General features: G+C 41.4%; 1 protein-coding gene across 2 annotated transcripts in view; it reads right to left on the reverse strand.

The window, feature by feature from the left end:
- The window catches only part of PIGL (phosphatidylinositol glycan anchor biosynthesis class L), a 61,034-nt gene that overhangs the window by 24,977 nt on the left and 11,227 nt on the right, over positions 1–24,830 (reverse strand). The window lies entirely within an intron of this gene.

Here is a 24,830-nt window from a genome sequence, read left to right on the forward strand (position 1 = left end):
TCACAGGAAACACTGTGTTCTGAAAACAAAAAACCCTGTACCTTTCTATTTATCCATCCACTGTGGGTAGTCTGAACCAGACAGGACCTCTGGTTTTCTCCTTCTCACCTCCTTGCTTTCCTCCGTGCCAAGCTGAGCAGACAGAGCAGACACTGGCACCCACAGTTCCCCTTCCCAAGGTTTGCATAGGAAGAATATGGTGGATGTCCTGGATATTCTGGCCCAGGCACCAGAGAGCTACAAGGGGGCCACAGCAAATCACGTCAGCACGTTAAACCAAAATTCAACCTTGTGTGGGTCTTGCCCAGCAGTCTTACAGCTGGCTGAATGAAAGAAACGTTAAAAATCACTGCCTGATGCCAGCTCCTCTCCAGGCCTCCTTCTCTTGCCTGCTGTGGGCTGTGGAGCGTAGCTCCAGCCTTGGCCATTAAAACCCCGTGCATGTTGCCAGTAATGCTGTCTCTGCCAGTAGCCTGGGCAATTTTGTAGGGTCATCTTTCTAGGAACATTTGGGCTCAAGATGGCTAGATTCCTGTCATTTGGAAGGTCTCTTTTGGCCAAGACACAGATTTAAAAACCTTCACAGATACATATTGCCAAGCTACACCCTTCTTACATGATAGACTGCTCAATCCCTGTCCAATTTTCCACTGCTCATCTTCCACAGATCTTTTAGCAACAGCCAGTGCATTTGTATGTACAATCTTCTTTCAAAGTCTTCTGTGGAATTTCTTCTGCTCGTGAATTAAGCTCTCAGGATTCCTCTAAAGGTTAAGTTAAACTAAACAGTTAGTCTATGTAATGTCCACGTGGCTTAACAAACAGCAAATGGGCTGTCCTATATGGGACACTTGCAGTTAGAATAACCTTGAGATCTGTCCCTCCTGCAATCTGTTGAATCGGGCAATCCTCAGGCCCCTGGGTGCATTATGAAGCCGTGCCTCTCGTTACGTGACAGTTACGCTGAGGGGGACTGGAAGCACTCTCTGCCTTGACATGAAGCCTTTATAGGTGGCAATAGGGAAGGGAGTAGAGTGGCAATAGGGTTCCTTCTAGAAGATGTTTAGGTCTCCATTAATACATTCTGAGACACCAGAGTAAAACTTTCAAGGTACTAATGTGATTTTCTATTCCACTACACACCAAAAGAGTCAAGATGAAAGAGCTTTCCCATTTCTTATTGCCTTTTTATCCTGCAGCATGACCTTAATCAATCCAAGCCTAAGGACCAAGAAACATTTTTGCATATTTTTTCCTCCTTATCCCTACTCTCCCCCATGAATGATTTTATATTAAATCAGCACAAAGGTCGGTAGATTGATGGTGAATTACATAGGAAACAGGTGAACTGCTGTGCACTAAGTTCCCAGCTGAGAACAATGACCACAATGTGTTTGTTGGAACAAAGGATGCCCTTTATATAAAGTTAACTGTATGAAATGAACATCTGGGCAATTGAAACTGGATCAAAAAGCAAAAGATCCCACAGAACAAAATGACGTGAGTGCACAATTAGTGAAAAAGCCATGTGATGACTAGAGGCAATCAGTGACCTTTATATCATGGCATCAAAGTAATTGAAAAAACTGTGTAAACAGAAATTATTTCATGCTCTCTAAAGTAGAGCAGAGAATTTTTATTTTAGAGATTACACTAAGATAAGTTAAGACATGCTAGCCCTAGATCTTGAAGCAGAGCCTCTAAATCCTTACATTAATAACTATTTATAAATTTCTACTCCTATAATGGCCAATTACAGACAGGAGGGAAATATTGCTGTTAGGCTGCATGTACATCTCTGATTCAATTGAAAAGAGCCCACTTAGACAGACGATCAGCATCTTGCAACATCATGTTATACAGAGAACAGATGCTGTGTGCTTACTGGAACGTAACAACCTACAATTTAGGAGAGAAATGGACTAAAGCAGAATCCTAACTGTCAAATGAAAAGCCACCTACGACAAAGAAGCTCAAGCTGAAATTTTTACACGAGCAGCTTCCTCCCTCTCCTCAGATTAAAGATGACAAATTATTCTGAGATTTGTATTTTAAGATTGGAAATAAGAACCTACGGTTTGGTATAAGTAGAGGGTAAAGGTAGTGGTGAAAATGTCAGCGACTGGAATATTGAAAATAAAATACACCTCAAATATTTCACAAAAGAAGAAAAGCAGAATAGACATAATCCTTTTCTCCCATCCTTAAATTTTGTAATGTGTAAATTTGGACTTACTTTATACAAATTTCAAAGGTAAATTAAGTAAGTTTAGATGCCAGGTAAGTGCAGACGTCACTAATGTGGCCATACCAGGCAGAAGTCGTGAGTAACGGGAAAGAACACAAAGACAGAGAGCACTCCATTCAGCTTGCTCAGAAGTCCAGGCAAGCCGTGCATGCCTCTCCACTGAGCTACGTAAAAACACACTGCACCTCTGACAGATAATATTCTAAGTACTTCTATAACTCCCCAAAGGTAAATGCTAATTAGATCTCTAGGGAACAAACTTTTTGACTTGGGTATGATCATGTGTTCCTGTTTGAGAAATCAGTATCCTTTGGGTTTAAATTCAAAAGAATTATTACAGAACACAGGACTGCTTGTTTGCAAAGAGCTATCCAAATGTCCCTGTACTAATTTATTTTTTTTTTTAATGAATTATTGATGATTTCTCAGCAGAGTTTAATGTCTATTCACAGAGATGACACAATTGCTTATCATAATTTGAAATCTGGTATTCATTTGACGTCTGTGCCTCAGCGCCTTGTTGATAAATTACAGCACAAAGCTCTGCAGGAACAAGTTCATATTCAGTGTCTTTAAGCGAAAACAATTGATGGTGCCTTTCAGGAACAGAAATGCATAGAACGTACAGTGGCTAAAGCTAGTTTTAAAAAGTAACTTTCAAAAACTAGTTTGGAGAGGGCATCGGGCCCTGCTGTGTAAGACAGGAAACAAAATTCAGCTCAACTAATTCTGAATTGATTGCTGATTTAGTCACAGCTTTCCTATCTTCCACTTTTCACACCTGTGAAATGGAAATAGTTATGTGTTCACACCGATGTAAAGAAGTTTGAGATCCTTCTAAGAAAAGCTTTATGTCTGTTCTCTGATTTCTAGATTGAAATCTAAAACATACGTCTTGGCAATCCTGGGCACTGGGAACCCCACAAACCTGTCCTTTACTCCCTGCATTGTCTTCCCATGGAGTATGGAATCAAGTTCAGCATCTGAGTCCTGACTTGAAGGCCTGTCCCAAAACATACAGAAGACAGCATGAAGCTCCAAAATGATGAATACAGTGAACAGTTCTGCCCCTGTGGTGCAGAGGAACTCTGCAACAAGGATAACGTCTGCTCAAGCAGTTAGGACTTCCCTAGGGGCTGGTGCCAAATAGTGAATGGACTCCCAAATCAAGTGTCATCACAAACCGCTCTGCTTTCAGCTGTAAATACCAGGAATACTCCTTGGAACATATCCCTTCTAGCAGAAACACAGCAATATTTACATTTTAAAACTCCCCAGACTCTCCAGTGCACATCAGAAAGCTGAGACATGTGGGACAAATGTTATCCTAACAATAGAGACCCCGTCTGCCAAACCACATGACAGGGGTTTGGGTGTGTCACCTACTGGGCACCTTGCTTTGGTCACGTAGTGGCAAGGTGTCACTGTGCAATACTGCAGCTAAGCAAGATGACTTCTAGTAGGGTCACACTGGTGGAGAACAAGATTTACAGCATGTATCTACAACTCCTTGTCTGATTCTTGGTCTCACACAGCAAATCATGTCTGTGGCTGACATGCACTTAGTGCGCAGCACTGCCCCAACGCTGTGCTGCAAACATATGAGCTGCAAGAGGAGAAACAAGACCTGGAAGTCTCACGTGCAAGTTAACTCATGTTAACTCTGTTATTACGTTATTACTGTGCTGCTGGAACATGTTCAGGAGCTGGTTTGAAGAACACATCAGAACCTCTGCAGTCGTCATCACTGATTGATCAATCACATAAGGCAATGAGCTCTGAATAGCTTGCTGTCACACACAGCTTTGAATTCAGCTTCCAGAGGAAGGAGGGGCCTCTAGTTCATTCACTCCAACCTATGCTGAGAAGCCCTAGCTTCAATTAAAGCAGAAATCTGCAATGGGTTATTTGCAAGAACCATGCAGTGCCATGGAGTGTATCTGGATCTCCGGTATAGTAACAAAACAATTAAGTTCAAGTCCCTAAAGAGAATTCTTTAAAAAACAAAGCACTTCCGCCCTTACCTTTCACCCTCAAGTTGGGTGCTGTGTTTTATGCTACTTTTTATTCCCAACTTTCATTCACATTTGAGTTGCATTCATTTTGCACATACACTACATGCCAAGCCAAGGCCAGTTACAGGCCTTTGTCTCTGACAGCCGTTATGTGAGCAGAATACACTATGTGCCATCAACTGAGTGGGGCCCACAGATCCCACATCAGCAACACATTTTCAGCCAGCCACCATTTAGCCTGTTTCTAGCACAACCAGCAGTTTCCAGCATTACAGACTGCCAGAAGTGACTTGCCAAGTGCTGGGCAAGAAGCCTCCCTTTCATTTTATAGAAGCTGGACTTCTGTGTGATCTGTTGGGGGCCATTAACAGAGTTCACTGAAAACATCAGTCAGAGGCCAGACTTAGTCGTCTCATGAGATTCGGGGCTGCCATGCTGAATTGTGAGTCAGCAGTTCCTCCTCTGGCCCACTGAAATGTGGTTTGGGCAGCAGACAATAGCACAGTGTGAAATGAAGTCAATTCCACTGACATCTCAGAGAGGTATCCAGGAAAGTAGACCATTGAAGTCCCTACCTAGTTCGGGAAAACAAGAATTCACTAACCTTTTTCTGACTATCTGTTGGCAAAGTGCATTTCTGGTATCCATCTGAAATGACTGACAAAAAACCGATCTATTAGCAACATCTGGGAATCTCATATGCAAACCTCTAATAAAAGAAACATCTTCAAACATGCAACTGTCTGGCATCTTAGTGCACAATTGCTGGGCAAAGGCATATATGGAGCAGCACTTCAGTTCAACACCTTTCTTGGCCAAGAAGACATTTGATGAAAATGCTCAGTAAGGAGCTTGAACAGTGCAGACTGCAGCAGTTTGTGCCCTTTGGGAATTTTGCTCCACATTCCCAGAACAATCTGCTCTTGCCTATGTCAGCTCCCAGAGGAGGGATAAACTGATCCAAAACCAAAAAAGGTGGACTCGCCTCTGCTAACACCTAGCTCCTCCTTGGGCTCAACTACTTACCACTGTGGGATGCCTCTGACCACTCTGGTATTTCTGACAATAATAGAGGAAGAACACACACCACGTTTCTCCAGAAGCACCATCTGTACTATAAGAAATGAGCATCACCAGGCCTATACGAAATGATCGGGCAGTTCCCAGAATAGCTCATAGCAGTGGTCAGTTCCTCATTATTACTGGCTTTGCCATAGTGCCTAGGAATTCGTCTGGGGCCTGACAGTCTAAGTTATCCTGAGTGAGAACAAAAAACCCAGAAATCCCACAATCAAAACTTATGTTTTAAAACTGAAACACAAATCACCAGCAAAACCAGGACTCTGAGGGGCAGACCACAGGACTTCACTGCTCTCATTTCTTTTGTTTTGTAAAATGCTTTGAAAATAAGAACAGCAGGGCAGAGCTTGGGACAGCGTAGTTAACACATGCACCAAGAAACCGTGTCCAACTAACACAAGTCCTGGCACCACTGGTTCAAGAAGCCCAGACTTCCAGTTTCAAACTGCTGGGCAGGAGGTCTCACTCTCCTGGCGGAAGACCAGTAAGTGAACAGGTGCAAGGGGAACGCAGTGTGTTCCTCCCAGTTAGGTTTTTACTAGAGGACGTGAAGTTCCTGACATGCATCGTAACGTGCCGAGGACTGGCATGTGGAAAGGGTACAAACCCAAGGGGAAGGAACAGAAAGTCTCTCAGCAGCCACCAAGATTCTTCAGAGGTGAATGACTGAAATACCACAACCTGTATATGCCAAATAAATCCAGTGCCACTTCACCACAACCTAAATCCTGTTTGCTCTTGGAATGACAAATACACCATACTGTATGGGCAAAAAGTGCAGTTCTGATTCTGGCCCAGAACTTTGCCACTGACTTAACAGCATGGGCCAGACCCTCAAAGAGAAGAAGAGCCATAATTGCTCCTACCAAAGAGACAGACCTTGATCTATTCCATGTAACAAATAAACCGCAGGCAGAAACCTCAGAAGAAAGCCTGTAGCCAAATCAATCCCTCAGCTTTTTTTATTAATCATCTAGGAAGAGAAAGCACAGAATAGTCACTTCATGGACGTTTATTTCTCATGCCAAAACTTATGTAAATGCAGATGTAACTTCAGCAGATATCTCAAGACGATGACGGTCTGATTCCAAATGCAGCTTCCCACGTTAAAACATTCCAGCTTCCCTGTACCAATTCCATCAAAAAGAGGTTTCCTGACTCCTCAGCCTTCCACAAACAACTGTCTCCTGCAATCCATTTGATCTATGCAATTACGTGGGAGCATTATTTCTTGACATCATGGTGTACCCACTCTTTATAACACTGAGGTTCTGATGCCCTGAGCTCTCTATCTGGTGCAAATTTTATTACCATCAAATCACTTCCTTTTATTAGAGAGCTTGTATCAAGAAGTTAAACACCTATCTTAACTGCGAGCTTGATCCCACAAACTTTACTGACACGCAAGGTTCTTACTCATGTAAACAATCCTCTTGCAGGCTCTGTCTTGCCAGCCCCATTCATGTGAATGCCCCAATTACATGATTACACGAGCAAGCTCTAGGCCAGGCCTGCTCTCTCTCTGCAGCCGGTGAAAACCCGCATCGGCTTCCACAGCAGCCCAGCCAGCAACTATGCTTGGAACTCCATTTGCAAAAGCTAAGCGGGACTCGGCAACAATGAACAAAAGGCGTACAACAACGCAACGACCTTTTATCATTTAGCCTTCCTCTCCTCTGTGCTGATTTAATGCGAGCGTTATGCAATGGTTTTGCTATAGCAACGGCAGGGGTGCTCAGCAGTAACCCCGCCGCTGCCTGCCTGGCCGGCGCTGCCGCGGGGCCGAGATGCAGCCACTGAACTTTGGCCCAGTAGCGAGGCTCCCACTCGCCCGGCAGCGCCCGGCCTGTTTACACTACTCACATGACGGCAGAGGGGGAGGCTCCTGGCAGCCCCAGCATCCAGCCGGATTTCTAGGACCAGGCCAAGATTGCCAAAGGCTGGAAACGATTAACTCTTGCGAGCTGGGGCTTCACGCTCCAGCAGCTGCGTGCAAGAGCCCAGGAGAAAGGCCACAGCATGAGCGGTGCTTCAACCTCCCGACACCACTGCGGGAAACCGAGTGGGATTAAGACATTCAGCAGGGGTGTGTGTGTAAGGAAATCAATAAGCTTTAAAGAAGGGAATGCTATCTTTTTTTTTTCTTAATGAGTGGCAGATGAGTGAGGATAATGAACTGGAGCTGGGAACATAATACCCTCATCAAGAGCTGCGTGCTGTGAATTGCACATACCTGGGTTACGTGGCGGGGCACGAAACTCCTCCCGTGGCACCAAACTGCTGGCGCAGCTTCCCAGTCCTGGGCTCTGGAGTACAAGGGGCACAGGGAGCACCTCAGGGACAGGGAAGCTGTGCTCTACATGTGCCTTGCTAAAATGATTTTTCAATCTTACAGCACAATCCTGTAAGAAAAAGCTGCAGATTACCAACCTGCAGCCATGCCATCAGTGTTTGAGCAGGACTACTACTATTTCAGCACTTCTACACATTAACAGATGCTCATTAACTAACCCCCCTGTGAGGCTGGTATGGGGAAGTCAACAAGTAATAACCTCCACATTTTATAATGAGAGAATTAAGAGGTAACTCTCCCTAGAGAGCCCGAGGCAGCAGAGCTGAGTCAGGGGCAGAGCCTGGAATGGGGCATGTGAGCTCCCGGCTCGCAGCACAGCCACAGCCCAGCGCTGCATCACCCACGCTCACTCCAGGAACATGTATTATTGCCTGGGGCAAATAACCATCCACTTTTCAACAGGCCTCTTACAGGTGCTCTGCAGAGCCTTATATATTCCTGGGTACTTGGATTGAGCAGAAAACACACTAAAAGTTGCAAATTATCCACCATTACACCAATATCATAGGAGCTGCTTGAATGTACCCCCAAAACCTGGCGATGGCCAAACTGTTGACCTCTGCATCACCTAATTGTGCTCTGGACTGCACTGGTATGACACAGCCCTGGATGACTGTTTCTATCAATATTCTTGGCTGTTTTTCCTTATGTACTTGTTACTTAGGAGTAGTCTACATAAACTCATGTGTTGCCCTAAAATATTGCAGTCTTCAGTAAAACCTTGTTATTCCCAGTAAGAGGTTTTGTAAATTTCTTTGCTATGATGACAAGTTCACTGTAACAAGAATGCACCCTGCAGATCCAACACTGAGAAGCAGGCATGCCTTGACATCAGAAATCCCTTTGACAGCTTCATCCACAGTTATACCCACATCCAAATAGAAATGTTTCATTAAAAACATTGAAAGGAAATTTGTTAGGTCTGGCTAAAAATCTAGGCACTGAAAAATTTAGAATGAAATCAGTGGCTCAGTCTCATTTTTGCAGAAACAGGATCATTGCAATAAACTGTTCTCTGCCCCTTACTGGTAAGACCGGCTGAACTCTCTGATATTCCCCATATAGTACTCCCATTCAAGCCTCAATCTCTTCGCACAAATTCTGCAAATCCCTTACCTCTCTTCCCCACAGATCAAACCTCTGTCTGCCGATGTTTTATCTTGCAATATTACACAATGTCTTTTCCAAGGCAAATGATAAACTAGCCTTGGCAGCCCACTGTGTGGCTACTTACAAGAATAAGAGAAATGCTGAGTATTTGGCTCACGAAACAGAAATACAGGAAGAAAATATTTATAACAATGCTACTGTTTAAATAAGAGAGACCATAATTTATTACAGATGTGACCCTTCCTTCCAAAATGAAGGGTTTAAATCTTGCTGACGCTATGCAATGACATGAAATAGAATGGACTTAATGACAAATACATCCAACTTAAATTGTGAATTGCCCCCTTTTATCCCCTGCCACTTTGCACCCCAAAATAAGCACAAATTCAGCTTCTTTCAAGCACTGTTTGACAGACTTTTCAGTGCTCAGAAGATTTAAAAACTGATTTACAGGAAAATATTCACCCTTCATCTGAAAACAGACTGAACGCTTATACACTTAATGAAATTCAGTTAAATATTAACTAGTAAAGAAGAGAAAATGGCACATAACTCAGACAAGACTTCTTAAGCTTACGGTCACAAAAGCTATAAAGAATGTAGAACGTATGTGCATGGAGGAAAGGCTATGTAATGAATTGAATTATTTCAATGCAAATCATAATAGCGGAGAAGTAGGCTGCAACACTGAAATGAGAAAGTATTGAAATTACAGTATAAGGAGTATGCAGGTACAATGAGACAGTTAATATGTGACTCAGAAGAGGGGGCATGACTTGGCATTGAACTGTAATCAAACTGTTTTCCTTTAATGCTTCAGTTGGTACAGAAGGATCAAATAACAAAACATTCATCCCAAATCCCATTTCAGTTTCTAAAAAAGCATTTGCTTCCTGTGCTGCAGTAAAAATATTTTTTTTTCCTTTTAACCAAAACTGATTGAAGAGGCTACAGGAGACAAAAGATGCTCAAAGATGTCCAGCAAAGCATTCATTTCCCTTGTTCCTGATCTCTTGTGCTATAAAACTGAAATTATGGGTCATAAACACCATCCATGTTTGCAAAATCAAGTGTACATTAGGAAAAAAGGTAAATATGTGACAAATGAAAACATACACTTCCTATTTGCTTCATCAAGTTCTGTTTCTCCTTTTTAAAAAGTTGGTGTTGCATCATCAAAACAGCTATGTTTTCTATAGAACAAATTAGTTAAAGTGCTCAAAATTGGCTTCAGTAGCTCAAGAGCAACAGTAAAACTCCATGAGCAAACAAGTAAATCCCATCCCACTACTTTGACATATTATTTTGAGATCTTTTACACTGTTTTTCTCATTATAATGAAAATACCTATATATTTTTTAACAATTCGCCAGCATTACTTACCTCCTAACAGAGTATCTTGTTTTGTTCATAGTTGTTGTATGTTGGGAATTCTAGATTGCTGGCACTCTTTGTTGGTGGGTTGGGTTCTCAAACAAAATTCCTGTTTGGTGGTGGGGTTACATTAAATGTACTCCCAGCCTAGCAACTGTCCCTTTAAGGAATTTATTCTTTTTAATAGTTTGCTCTAATCTGAAGTACCGCACCCACCAACTTCTAATTCAAGCTTACACTGGAACTGAAAAACTTTGTAATTTCATGTATACTGATTGAACTAAGGCCAAGGGGAATAAAACCATTTAGCTTTCACGTGAACTAAAAAGAAGAAAGGCTTCTTTGGCAATATAATTACAGAGCACAGATCTTCTAAGAGGAAATGAACTACAGGGATTTATATGATTAGAATTTTTTTTCCCTTTCCTTTTTAATGATAGCTAGGGCGTTTTCCTTCACTCAGCCCTTCAAGTCTAACAGCATGCAATAAGGAAGCTCTTAGCAGGCAGGAACTGGGACTGTTACAGAGACATGTTTCAATGGGACGCTCTTATAAGGTAGAATGTGTCAATGATTTTTTTCACACAAGGCCCAGCATCCTTCTTTTACCTACCTGCAGCCCTTACACCTTCCTGAAACTGATTAAAGAAATAAGTAGTGCCTGTAGTGCCTTACTAGTGCTTTCTTTTTCTGGCATGTTAGAAAGATTACGGCCAAGCACATACTGCGCTGTTTGGAATCTTTGTGTGGGCCCATCCAGTCCAGTTTTGAGTATCTCATCCATCTTGGTTGTTGCTGCTGAAGAGATCTGAACAACACTTCTGCTGTATGAAGCGCTTGTTTGTACAAGGAACTGAGGTTCTGTTCTATCACATTACCTTTCCATCATCCAGACAAAGCTGGAGTAGGGAACTGTGAGCTGTTTCATGCTGCCATTCGCAAATGCTGGCAATGCTCTGGGTTGTGGCAGGCAATACTCAAGGGCAGTGACTAGTTTACTTAATTGTCTTGGTGACATTGTGGTTGACCCAGGTTGACCAGATCACTGTGACTTAATCATCACAAGCAGAAGGAAACAATTGCAACAAGTGGCGGAGCTAATTAACGTAGGTTCCTTCACTAAATGGACTTTCTCAAACTTGTGTGTCTCACGTTCACAACCTTTGGCCTGCCTAAGCATTCAAACAATTCTGGCTGCGTAGATACCTGTGACAACCAAGTAACTTACAGCAATTTACTACGTACTATGTACCATGGATCTATGTATATATTTATTACCTACGCACTCCCTATGGTTCACAGGAAACAGTCAGGTTATAAACACCTATTTACATTGTGTTAGGACTCTAGGATCCCTACAGACAGTCTGTGAGTTACAATGTACAATGTAAAGTGCATGTTTTACCTATTAAGTGTGTTTACACCTGTTTACCTTAAAGCATGTCTTTCTCTTTCTCTGTACAATAATGCAGCTGTGGAGATCATGTGAGACACTAAAACAAATGGTCCCCTGATGGAATCATAAGAGAGCTGGAGGAAGGGCATTTTCAGCAAGAACCTTGACAGCAGAATCTGCTTCTGTTTAAGTCTGACTTGTTCTCCTAGAAGCAGTATGACAGAACGTTTTGCAAAAGGTTTGTATTCAAATGCGTGGCTGTCAGTCCTAAATGTTGCTCCTTGTCCTATAATAATTACACCAAATGCTCAGTGGAGGTGTTTTCTCAATTGAAATAAACAGAATCAATACAGACTTGAGTTAACTGCACTGTCATACTGCATGAATAAAACACACCGATGGATACTCTTGGCTAGTATTCAACAGGGATTTGGTCATCGCTATCGCTACGCAAACTGCATTTTAAATGGTGTGCTAGCAGTTCAAAAATTCCATTTCTGTCTAACTTTTACCTACTATTATTACCAGTAACTCCTAGGATTCCTCAAATAGATAGAGTTGCATATTTATCTCTGTCACACAGCACAAAGGAAGAAAAACAAACATTTCAGAAAATAGACACGTACAGTTATAAATAGGGATCTAGGGGATAGACATTATATAAAAATTACTCAACGTATTTTTACAAGTTAGCTTCAAATCATCTGCGTTTCTCGTATGTATTTCTCCAACACCAGACCATCCTTTTTTCATGCTGCCTGATGAACTGCTACAGTAAAAGAGACACCTGGACCTTCACTTGGTTTTTATATATCCTTTAGAGGATCTCACAAAATGACTGCCAAACTTCTAAACATGGTCACTTCCTTTATCATCCCAAACAGACAAAGGTTGTTTCAGTTCACTGCTAAGGCACTGAAGCGTGTACAGGTCTCATCTGATTACAGAGAGCCTGTAACGCCCTGAGGCAGTAGGGACTGTCAACACAGCTGTCTCTGTGTGCTAAGACAAACGTCCTGCTGGGCAATCTCTGAATCAAAATGGAAACACATCTTCTGAAAATGGATTAGGGGTAAGGATAAGGGCTGTAAATAGGCCAGGCAGCCAGGAAAGTTTACAAGGTATTATGAAAGGGGTTTCTATTGAGCTGTTAGAAAGTACCTTGACCCTGGTGCCGTTTTGCAAGTCTAAGTATTCTCAAGTATTTTATTTCTCTTGTTACCTGTTGCTAGCAGAAGTATATCTACATTAACATCTTCTGAGCCTGCCTTGCTCTAGACACACCAAACCACACAGAATATGTAAAAAGCTCGCATAGAAGGGAGGTGCAGAGATCTGCACGCTAATGGCATAATTAGCTCTTGCAAGAAAAGCAGTCTTGCTGCATCAGCACAGTGCGGCTCTCACCCTCATCCATCCAGCTGAGAGGCAGAGCTAATTCACCTGGGCATGGGGCTGTGCTAATGCTGCAGCACTACTCCCGGGACCCTCACGGGTTATCCTTGCACGGCGATATCCCTGTATGGCAATGCACATACCCCTCCTTCTCATCCCAGGGAGGAGAATCCTTTCAGAACTTCTTGCTATCTCTGTGAATAAGAGATGAATAGAAAATGTTTTAATAAAAATGTGCCACTCCGACAAATCTTTCATTGAAAGATCTCCAAGGCTTCTCCAAACATGTGACCCAGCAGCCACCTTGTCCTGCCTTTGAGGTATAACAGACATTACATATATAGTTTTGTGGGGATAATGTTACATGGAGAGGACAGAAAATCCTGGCACCACTGCAGTCAATGGCAAAAATTCTGTTCTTTACTGGAGCTCTGCTTAGGGGCTTGTCTCTCACGACACACTCTGCAGCAGAAGCAAACTGGAGCAATCCTGTCTCCCAGTCTTTGTAACCACTGAACGAGACTATCTATCTCCTGAATTTAAATCCTGAGGGTTAAACATTCCGAAATAAATTACCGTTAATGTAGATCAGTGTAAGGCCAAACTAGTCTGGGCTACACTGCTGAAAACATTAAGTGTTGCAGGTTTACTTCTCTAATATTTCTTTTTTTTTTTTTTTTGCCTTTCTTTTTAATTAATTTTCTTATGTGGCTTAGAAAATGATTGATTCGATAGATATCTATTCCCACATCTGGGCTTTCTCTAAAAAAAGTCACAAAAATGATGAACCTTCTCCTACATAATACCTTATTGCTTCATATGTCCATGCCCTTAGTGTTTTAATCATAACTAGAGGCTCACACACTCATATCTCAGCATGTACAGTACGCTGGATAAGCCAAAAAAACATTTTAAGTTGAAGGCTTCCCCAGACATCTAATATCTTATCACAAAAATCTGAAAATTTCTTTTGCTCTGAGTCACAGATAAAAAATTTACTGCATGGAACATTTGAAGAGGGGGGAAAAAAAAAGAAAAACAGCCGTGTAAATCAGGATCTCTAAAAGCTTTGGCAGGGAGCATTTCCCTTCCCATGCCTTGTCTCTCTCAATTAGGCTGCTCAAATGGCCAGGGATTGTCTCTGACGTTACAACAGTGACTGGCTTACAGGCAAACTCAACCGAGGAGGTGGTGAGCGACCAAGGCAGCAACGATCCCTGGCCATGATGTGCTGCTTTTCACTTACACGGAAATTCACAAATGCTGCGATCAATCCAGCAGTACCTGAAGAGCAAAATTCCTACCTACCTCTGCCTGCACTGCAGGACAGGTTGATTTCAACCCACCCATTTTAAGTAACTGATTTAGTTATTTCTGAAACAACTCTATAGCTAAGCAAAGAATTTATTTTGTATGCTTTACGTATTAACAAGGATGGAGTGATGTATTTTTACCAACTAAATGAGTTTTTATTCATGGTTTGTGCAATTTTGAGTCGAGATGGAAGCTGGAGCTCAAAGTCATTAGAACAGTATTTTGTAATTGTTTTCTAAGAACTGGATAAATTATATTAGAATTTCTAGTAATATATGGAAAAGCTTACCAAAACATAGTATTTAAAAACTAACAGATCCAGTAAAGAAAGACAATATTAACTGTAGTTAAGGAGAAAAAGCAGTTGTTTTTGGATCACATGTGCTCTTCAGGCATTTAAAAAATTAGTAGAACAGACTTTCACATCTATTTTTATTCACAGACCACAAGATGAAAAAAAGCTTCCCTCCTTCAATTTTGAACAAGCGTCTCAACTCTGAATTACCTAGTTTCTCAATTAGGTAAGATAAGAAAACTAAAATGGAGTTGTTCACTCTAAAAACATCTAGTGCTTAGTCAGAGACTTCCATCAATTCAGTGGTTTTACTTTCTCTTAAACATTGGCAGGAAAAAGCATACTGACTGCCTCTTTAATTTCATGTAAGTTATCTTTTAAGACTACTTGAAGCTTAGTTCTTGGTACAGACAGTCATAAATACACATGAAATCACAAATTTTTATTTTAAACCATTTAATTTAACATAATAAAATATTAATAATTGCAATACATTTTTATCCATCCTGCTCCAGTGGCTTTTGGTTTTGCAGTGGAAAATCAGGCTTGCCAGCTAATTAATTCTTATGAGTGATTGTAGTTATTATCATTGTCATAGATTTTTAAAGCCAGCAGGGACCACTGTGGTCATTATTCTCATATGACACGTACGTAACAGCTCAACAAATCTCTTCCCCATGTTGATCCTCCTGTGTCACTATCAAGCCATCTCATGGGTAAAGCAAATAGCTCAAGCGTCTTTAATATCCATTATTAGGTCTGTTTTCCACATCTTTCATCATTCTGGTGACTGTTTCCCAAGTATTTTCCAAACGTCAACAACCTTTTGGAAATGTAGATTTTATACAAAGATACTGAACTAGAACAAGAGACTCTCAAGCAATATTCGAAGAGGCAATAACATCACCTCGCTCCTATCTGTTATTTCCTTGCTCACTTAGTTCCATTCACATTCTGCGTGACAGCTATGGCACTGGGAGCTGATGTTTAACTGGCTATCTGCAGTTACTCCGTTAGAGCTTCTTAGCGTCACTTCATACATCTGGGGATACCTCAATCACCAATTTTTAGCAAAGAATGAATTACTTTGAATTTGACTATAAGTAGCTATATACATTTGTCAATACAGCTTCCCTTAATAGCTTTTGCTATTTGTAATTCACTAGGTTGCTAATAGGTTCCCACTTTTAAAAACTAGGAAATACATATGCACAGGTGAAGAGATTTGTTCAAGCGACACAGCACAGTATTCATTGAGCCAGGCTTGGCTTAAAACAAAGGAGTCTTGGCTCTCGTTTCCATGTTCAGGTTACTGAATACACTGCCTCAAGCAAACGAGCGTGTAATAGTCACTTCAACCCCTTCATCTGCTTAAGTGCAGATGAAGAAGAGGAAACAGCACAATGATGCAACATCAGCAAATTGGAGTCGTACCTACTGCAGCCATGATGTTCATTTTACTGGTATGATAAAGAACTGATACCCTTGTGTTTGGCCTCAGGTTCTGCTGAGAGGGCAAAAAGAGCCATCGGTCATTACCTTTCCACTACTGAACCGAAGCATGTGAACTCACTCATATGGATTCAGTATTTGCCCTTGAACTGGTGTGGGCTGCATTTGGCACTCTGCCTTTAGATCAATATATAACCCAGGCGTAATCTTATCTGGCAGGAACAGGGATATTGGGGGGAGGGGGAGGAACACAGCCTCTAGAGGTGAGGAGAGCAGCTCTTCTAAATGTTAATGGGTTAAGAATAGAAAGGTCAAATGCCTGCCTTATCAGAAGGCCCCACGTGCAAACAGGCACCAAGCTGCAGCAATCGGAGCACAAGCTGGATATAAATGTCAGGTGTTAGTTACTGTAGCTGTAAACACCAAAAGCAGAATGGTGGAACTGGGAAACCTCCTAAGATACTTCTGGTTAATACAGGTCACTGGGAAAGTCCAACTGCCAAGACTGGCTGGAGGTTACTTGAGTATTACAGCTGCTGTGGAGCCAGAGATCACTTGTGAGCTGCGTGAAGGTCCCAAGATGGGTACTGTGTAAGGATACTGTGAGTGTCAAGAGAATGAGCCGCTGTAGGAGTGGGTATTGAACGTGTTGTGTATCAAACACCCTGCACTGGCAGAGCACTGCTCCAGATTGCTCTTGCAAGAGCATATCCTTCTCCTGGAATAAGGTTATATGAGGATGGAGACAAGAAGTCCTTCCTTACCTCCCTGTAGACACAGAGGATGCTAAACATAGCAGAAGCTGTATGAGGACTCTGTACAGAGGGTCTTCAACTCTGCTCTACACTACCTCTTTGAGCATAATGCATAAAGGATTGGGATGGAATAAGAGATGAGACAGCACATGAAAAAATATATCTCCCTTAAATACTAATATTTTTAGCCCTGATCTAATTAATCTTCTTATTGGCATCCAAGGAAAGAGGCCAAAAGTTGTATCACATTGCACAGTAATCTTCGTGCAGATACAAGCAATCCATCTGAAGCAACAATGGAGTGTACCAACATGCACTGCTGTGTAGAGCTACTCCGTTGTGAAAAATACTGCACGGGACCTATGTCTACCATTTACCAGTGCTTTCAGTCTGGCACCTTTTGCCTGCAATAAGTTGTCAATAAAATCAATCAACCAACCGATTCCCATTCTCAGAAAAGGTCAGCAGTGAGCAGCCACGTTTGAGAAGATTGCTGTTCCCTCTCTCCAGGTACAGGGATTGCCCCAGGAGATGGCTACCTGAGTTTGGGAAACAGTTACAGGATAGCTACTTGGCATGGTTCCCTCCTCACTGCAGAACAGAGAGCACCATTCTGGTCAGCCTGTTCCCAGCTGTAAACAGCTATCAAAGGATAGGGTTAATTACCGGTTAAAACACTAAGAAGGAATAATAATGGCAAATAAAACAAGACTAAATGTATTTTATCCCACAAAAGGGATAATCAGGGTTTCTGCTCATAGCTCAGAGATCATATTCTGACCATTAAATAGCTACTTTAATGGGTAAAGATAGGGTTACATTTAAAAACAAAAAAGAAATGTATCCATATGAAGCCATTGCTCTCTGAAAGACAATTTTAGTTTAGTGCCTTCATGTTTGTTCACAAAGTGATTACTCTGCAGTTAACTGGACTAGCCTCTAACTCCAGCCATAGGGGAGAAGCTCACATCCTACTTAAATTTGCGGGCTGCATCCCTTATGTAGCAGAGCTCCCAAATGGGCACAAATGGCTTATTTTGTACACCAGCATTACTCGGCATCTGTTTATCTCGCAGTCTTCTGCAAGCATCTGTTCATTTGCTGACACACATGCACTGCTCTTCTGCATTACCAACCTCATTTTCAGTCTAGAAACTCCTGATTTCATTCAATTGAAAGAGCACAAATATACGGCAGCAGACGTTTTTCATACACATGGCTTTACTGGGTGCCTGTAACAGTTGCTGTTTCAACCCAGAAGCTACTGTATTTTCAGTGACAGCTCTGATATGCTAATGATCTGTGATGTTTTCTGGCCTCTTTCGGGGAAGAAAAAGCCTTTATAAAAATGTAGGATTCTACCCTTTTTATTCAGTTTAGGGAGTATGGAATACAACCTAAGTCTTCCAGCAACACAGTGACATTTTCTGAGTCGCTACAAATTTGAATGAAATAATTCATCATCGCTGAATGAAGCTATGGAGATTCTCCTACAACCCCTTCTGTTTTTGTTGTGTAGAAGGCAATTTTCAAAATGCTGCCTCAGCTCGGATGCTTATTGTGTGTACGTGTCTGCCTGCTACAAGTCCTCTCTATGCCTCTCAGTCCAACATGCGCTGTCGTTTTCTTGGCTCTCACCCACAGATGCCAGTGTAAGAGCACAAGGGTATTACAGAAATACCAACTTTCTTCATCCCTGTTTAACATGTTCATATTTCAGAAGATGATTATATGAGCACATTTATTGCAGCTGAGACTTTTTAAAGATTCAAAGGCATTGGACAACTAAACATACAGCCTAACACAACATTAAAAGCAAGTTCAGGAGAGACCATACACAATTTTCTGACCTGGAATTTTTCTATGCTGTCATCATTTTGAGGCGTTTGATATGCTGCTCTTTGGTTTAAACCCTAGAACAGCATTTGAATTTTTATCATAATAAACTTCCTCAACAGACTTGGCATTTTCATTATTCTGTCCATGTAAGCCACAAGGATATTTTTCCTCCCTAAATGTTCAATCTGCAGGGAATGGTTGTGAAACTCCATTATTTCCAGGAATTGCTGGCAACCTACTGCTGTCTGTTCTTCTTAGTATTGCCTGTATTTTCCTTGTTCAGCTTTAAAAGCCAAACTTGGTTTGCAAAAATGTCTGGGTGTCTCGATGCCAGAACTGAATAAAGGCTAGAACAGGACAGAATTTGATGGTTTTATTATGCTGAAGAGCCATTAACTCACATTAAAGTCTGTAAAACAACAAGAGTATAAAACTGGAAATAGATGCTCAGTCTTAAATCCTACTACTCAGAAATTTTCCTAGACATTACCAATAGTCTTTCCAAGCTGCATCTTGCCTTACCTGATCCCTAAGATCAAAACAAAGTAGATTTTTTTTAAGTTATAAGCACTTGGATTTTCATTATTCGGTAAAGTAAAAACATTCTGTAAGGAAAGGCAGCCTGAATTCTCCAACTTGTGTGATGTCTGCCACAATTCCGTCTTCAATGGGCAAAGGTAAAGAACACAGACATCTACTCTCAGTTGCCTAAGAAAAGAATATACTCCAGGGTATATGGTCAAGAAAGCTGGAAGATGTGAAAAGATTCTGGATTATTCAAAACTTTTATCAGTCATGATAGTCCAAAAGTTACAATGGAAAACTCCACATCTAAAGGTTTTCTGCAGGAACCACACTGTGATCTCAGCCACACACAGCAGTAGCTTCAGAGGAAGCAAGGGAATTACACAAAATTTACTTTGGCAGGACCAAGATCAGAATCTGACCACATCCAAACAAAACCCAAACAATGCTACAGGCTATAAGAACAATCATCAGTAGATGGGGTGTAAAAACAATGAAGAGCTCTGTGATTCTGATGCACTTCAGTGACTGAAAAGATTCCAGCCCTATTGTTCCTTCTCTCCAGAATATCTTGGACTTCATTCTGTGTTCCTGAGGCGCTCCTGACAGATAGCTCTAAAAACATACCTAACAAATTCACAACTGCCTGAGCTGCTTCAGCTAAATATTCTCTTGCATTCAATTTGGGAAAGCCATAATGTATGGAGCGATGTCTGAGGCCTGCTTTCTGGGAAGAGGAAATCGACCATACACAGTGTCAACCAAGTTCATTCCTAAATGCAAACCACATTGGGCTGTCGAGCACGATAATAAAAACCTGCTGACCTAGTTTCCTGCAGAACAAAATCCTCTGTCTTCCCTCCTCCTGTGCCAAACCTAAATCAGATCTCCTTCTTTGGAGAAAGAAATTAACCCTTTGACAAGCAAGGAAAACTCTAATAACGATGCTTAACACATACAGCCTTTCACAGCATGAGAATAGTGTGTAAACAGTAATTGGTCCATCACCACAGCTCTGCAAAAAGGCAGGATTATTGGAGGATGAAAGTAAAACACAGAGAAGGTCAGAGACCGTAGCAGAGTTCAGCAGAGAAATTAAAATTTCTCTCTCTTCAAAACGATTTTGAAGCGTGAAGCTCCATGCTCTAACCAGTTTGCTTGGTAATCCTTCTACATTTGCTCTATGCAAATATAAAACCTTCATTCATGATGTGGCAAAAAAATAACAGCACAGCTCAGCTTTTTGAAAAACTGCAATCAAACTGCTCAAGAAAGGACTATTGTTCTTCCCAAATTTTGCAATGTCAACTTGCAAGTCCATTTCTGGTAGATGAGAGCTGATTGTATTTGCTCCAAGTGTTTGTCGAAAGCATTCACTTTTAATGGCTTCACTTCCTCAGTGATGCAATGGTTCATTTGAAGGGATGCCTGGGGGAACTTCAGAATGGACACAGAATGCAAAAATAACAGGGCATGTCACAACAAACTCAGCCAGAAAAATACAAATGGGAATTCTCTTGCTGTAGGATGCTTGAAAAGGCGGCCCTGGATCATGTTGCTGCAGAGCAGCATCCCACTGCAGTCAGCCGGAAGCATCTGGGGAGCCTCAGATTCTAGACTGCTGAGAACACCTTTGCTGGTTCACACTGATACTATCAACTGGAGGAGCGTTCAATCATCTGTCAAACAGGGTTTTATTAATGAAAAGAGTGGAGTTAACAAATGCTGTGCCTAACTGCTATACAGCTTCACAAGCAGTCTTTTACAATGAGGTGGCCAAAGTGCAAGCTAGAAGTGAAATTGCTAAAGGCACTCTGTACTGCAGCGAGAGCTTTCACCACCGTTATAAGAACGAAGACCTTGCAGTAAATACAGTTTCACCATGCACTGCTCCCTTATGAACTGATATAGCTTTGCCTACATCCACACAGTACCCCAGGACCTGAAACCTCTCCATCACCACATGCTCCATTGGCATCTGTCTCACAAGGTGCAGCACCCAAGTTCCTGACAAGCTACCAAACAGAAACCTCTGTACAGCAAAGTTTGAGAGCCTCTGCTACACAAAGCAGCCTAGTTTATTAACGTATCGTTGGAGAAAAGACTGAAACAGGAAAGTGAAAACTAAATGGCATGCTAGCAGTACCATTTTACCTGTGAGGGAGTTATTTTTTCTGTCAGTTTATCCATCTGCAGGGAAGCTGTTAAGAGAGTACAGGCTTACAGAGCTGAGACAGCACTTAACATAGTGTACCCTTCAGGGAGTTTGAAAGTGAAGAACAAAGAACTTGGATTAGATAGCACTGCAAAGGCTATCATACTATGTCTATTCTCTGGATGCTGCATCTTCACAGGTAAACTCCATAAAAGCTTCTGCTCCAGCTTTGAAACAAGGAAGACAAAAGTCTGAGTTCTCACAGGCTTATTACTAACATTGGTCAGGGTTAGAAATGTGATGATGGAAAAAGAGCATCTTATTCATCATATCTGGTCCCTGAGCGGTTATGAGTTGTATATGCTTATTTTATTGACACAAACAAGTTTTAACTTCTATTGTCTTACAGAGGAAGAGCAGGCTGAATTCAATTCTGGCTCACACATCATCTGCAATTCCAGCCAAATCCCAGCCACACAACTTTTATTACTGGGAGGATGTCAGAGGCAAAAGACACAGCTGGATATTCAGATCCCAGACTGAGTTTTGCTGTGCTGGCAGTTAGACAAACCAGCTTTTGATTTGTATGTAAACAGAGCCAATCTGAACTGGAAGGTCATTAAGAGAAAACACATTTTACGCAACATCCATTGTATAGTTGCTTTTCCAACTTTCCCCCTACTAACATTTTTTTAAACAAGACTTTGTCTTCTTGTGTTCACTGTTTCAATGACAATTTCTGGTCCCACTGAAGTCAATGGCCAACCCCCACTGATTTTGATGGGATCAGAAGGTGGCTCTGAGGAAAGAAAGAAAGAAAGATGTCCAAGATTCTACAGCTCCAGTTCTACCACCTATGTGGAAGAACTGGGTTGATGTAGACCCAAAATGTATGTTGTATAAAAACACAGAATTTGTAAGTTTACATCCTCACAAAAATTCCATTGAGTCTTTACAGTGTCTGCAGTTCAAACATTGCTATTTGTATGAAAAATAAAATACTTCAATCAACATGAAAGTAACTAAGCTCACTTTATTACTCACAAGTGATGTCCACAAAGCAACTTTTTTTTCCTATCCTGACACTGTCATCTTCTATAAAAGAGCCAGAAAGGTCCCCACTGAATGCCCTGCAATTATTTTTAGGGGAAGACAAAATTCTCAGCAATTTTCTTCACCCCATGGTCCTGTCCCAAAGGCCCCAAGGACACCCTACTTCTGTAGTTCATCAACTCAACCTTTTGAGCCTGCCATAGAAGTGGATCCCTCAGGCACTGTATGCACCGCTTCCTATGTTCTCTTACTAGCTGCCAGCATAGGAGATACTGTCTGACTTCAATGGGAATTTTGAAAACAAACTCAAGAAATTAGGATTATATTGCTGGCACTAAGCAAGACAACATATCGTGGCATTTGAAGTGGTCCAACAGCCTTTGACACTATGCCTTGTAATTGGAAACATTCTGTCCTTAATGAGCCTAATAAAGGCCTTGCTCCCAAGGCTCAGATACTGATTATTCCATAAATTTTCTAGTGACTGTCTGAACTAGCAAAGTTAGACGAAGGGAACAGGAATAAACCAACAAATGGTTTTAATGTCTTAAGGCCCCTGGACACACTGAAAATTCCTGTCTCACAGAGATTGAGGCAACTTGGGGGAAGTTACTGCAATTACTTCCAACTAACCTGTGAGTACAGATACACACTACCTACAGGAGCTACCTAGTATACCTAGGATCCTGACCTCTAGGAAAACCAGGAATTGATGTACCTGCCCTTCTCTAGACTGAATTCCAAAGGGGAGTTTGACCAAGAGAGGCTGCAAATCCCCTTCCTCTGTTTGCCAGCACAGTAATTACCTGACATGCAGAAAATGCAAGTCCATTGCAGATGCAACTGCGTGATGTTTCCAAACCATGTCATAGCCTCAGATCTCACAGGTTTATTTTAACTAAGGCACTCAATATTTTGTACTGTAGCTACAATTAAAATAAGATTATGAGAACACACAAAGAAACCACACAGTTCTTGTGAACAAGGCGTTAACGCCCAATCCATTATTGTGAGAAGGCTTTTAAGAGTGTTCCCAGTAGAAATAGGAATATATTTTCCCTGAGTAAACTGGGAGGAATGCAGAGATTCAAAAGCTTAAACTGTATCCCTGCTACATTTTTTTTTCTGTTTGTTCCTCCTCTTTGATTAATTTACTGTGACTATTTGATATAACTGTTACTCTTTAAGGAAAAGCGTTGACTATTTTCTCTCATAAAAGACCTCAGTCTGCCTATAATTACCAGCAAGGCGTTTGCAGCTGCAGGATAAAATGAGTGAGTAACAGAGATGTTGCTGGGCTATCAAAGCAGGCAACATTCTGGGGGCAAAGGGGAAATGCCTGTCATTCTGCATTAGTTCTCAGGGTGTCTGTTGGCAAAACACACTGTATTGTTCCACTGTGTAACTGGCAAAATAAATAGGTTCTTATAGTTTGTCCTGTTTAAAAGGTGACTCTTGGGTATAACTGTTGAAGATAGCTTTAATCTAATGACCGTATCTTTCTAGAGCTTACTAGTATCATGAAGAAAGTCCACTAAAAATATTTTAATAAAACCCCCTGAATTTTATACTGGAAAGCAGCAAACCCAAAGACATTTCCTTCTGCATGGACACAAGTGGTCTAGTTACAGAATTGCTCCAGTCAGCACATCTGTTTGTGTTACCAGGAGACGGCAAAGCTGGGACTTGAACCATCCACAAATTCAGCATGGGTGATTGAAGCTTTCTTTGCTCCAAAGACGACGCCTATCTTTAACATATGGGGGGGACTTTTAAAAGCCATTAATAAAAGAATAGTAAAAGGCATTTCTGAATGTATGAACTAAGAAAGACTAAAACAACAAAAACAAAGACTTCTAGTGGATTTCCCTGTTCTAGTGCATTTCCCTGTCTTCAGCCCTAGCCAGAATCCTGAAACACAGCTGTTACGCACAGCCTTATTTCTTTTCTTATTTATTTTCTTACTTTCAGCTTACCAGTGCTGATGTTTCTGAAGTTGAATCAAACTTGCATCAGCTTTGGGGGACAGCTGGGATCCGTATTCTCGTATTTCATGTTTTGAGGTCAGTATTTCTTAGTTTTTATTCTGCTAAAATAATCTTGACCATTAAAAGTCTAAATCTCATTGCTTAGTATTTTAATTTGATTTCCATAAAGACATTTTGTCCTTTAGCAGTACGCCTTCACTTCTCCCTGCATTTATTCAGAGCCCTTGGGTTCTCTGGCCAAACTCTTGCTCTTAATCAAACCCTGCTGTGACTTCACTGACATGATTTGACAGGTTTCTATTGACATCCGAGGAAGAATCCTTGAATGTTTTGAAAAGGACTATTACTCATTGCTCTACAAAGGTAATCTGGGGGACATGGCCCTTTAGCACTGAAAGGATCATTTTCCCTTTCACCACAGAACCTTCCCCCTTTTTGTACAGCTAGGAAGTTAATTATGCTAGAAAGCTGAGAAAGGACCTG

Source organism: Chroicocephalus ridibundus, chromosome 7 (assembly GCF_963924245.1).
Source record: "Chroicocephalus ridibundus chromosome 7, bChrRid1.1, whole genome shotgun sequence".
NCBI lineage: Eukaryota > Metazoa > Chordata > Aves > Charadriiformes > Laridae > Chroicocephalus > Chroicocephalus ridibundus.